This window comes from Nematolebias whitei, chromosome 1 (assembly GCF_014905685.2).
Source record: "Nematolebias whitei isolate Nwh7 chromosome 1, NemWhi1, whole genome shotgun sequence".
NCBI classification, from domain to species: domain Eukaryota; kingdom Metazoa; phylum Chordata; class Actinopteri; order Cyprinodontiformes; family Rivulidae; genus Nematolebias; species Nematolebias whitei.
In genome coordinates, this window is record NC_056498.1 from 17,643,236 (window position 1) to 17,644,257 (window position 1,022).

Below are 1,022 nucleotides of genomic sequence, written 5' to 3' on the forward strand. Positions count from 1 at the left end.
TATAGTTAACACTCTGGCAGCAGCATTTTGGATCAACTGAAGATGTTTTAAGGAAGTATATTTGGACATCCCGATAATAAACCGTTGCAATAGTCCAGTCTAGACGTGACAAATGCATGGACCAGTTTTTGTGCATAATTTTTAGATAAGATGTTTTTTTTTTTTTGTTTTTTTTTGGATGGCCTCCCTTCTCCCCTTACAGCCATCCTCTCCACACCATTATTATGAAATATTTATTCTAGTGATTATCTAGGGTAGTTTTTTTTTTTTAATAGGATAGAAAAAAAGAAAAGACAAAGTAAAACTCCAAAATATAAGAAATATACACAAAGAGAGCACACGGCAAAACACCCGGCCACTGTCTGTTCACCTGCAAAGAGCATGACAAAACACAGCAACAAAAATACATATGTATAAAGAACTTAAAATATTCATGGCTTTGCAGTAAGTTTCCATAAATATATATACCCATACCTACGCCTATATACATACATACATACACATGAATATACATTCACATACATATCTATATATCTACATATAAAGCCTACATAAGCATCCCTGCATCTATTTGTGTGTGGTTGTGAGCATCCATCCATCCATCCATCCATTATCTTTACCCGTTTATTCCATTTTTGGGTCACGGGGGTCGCTGGTGCCCATTTCCAGCAATCACTGTGCGAGGGGCGGGGTACACCCTGGACAGGTCACAAGTCCATCACAGGGCCACATAGAAACAAACAACCATTCACTCTCTCACTCACACCTAGGGACAATTTAGAGTTACCAATCAGCCTAACATGCATGTTTTTGGTCTGTGGGAGGAAACCGGAGCACCTGGAGAAAACCCACGCATGCACGGAGAGAACATGCAAACTCCACCCAGAAAGGCCCTTGGACCGGGGTTTGAACCAAGGACCTGCTCACTGAGAGGCAGCAGCTCTACCAGTTGCGCCACCGTGCTGCGGTTGTGAGCATGCATAAGTGTATAAGGCTTCTCTAATAGAACATTTAATAGTAAC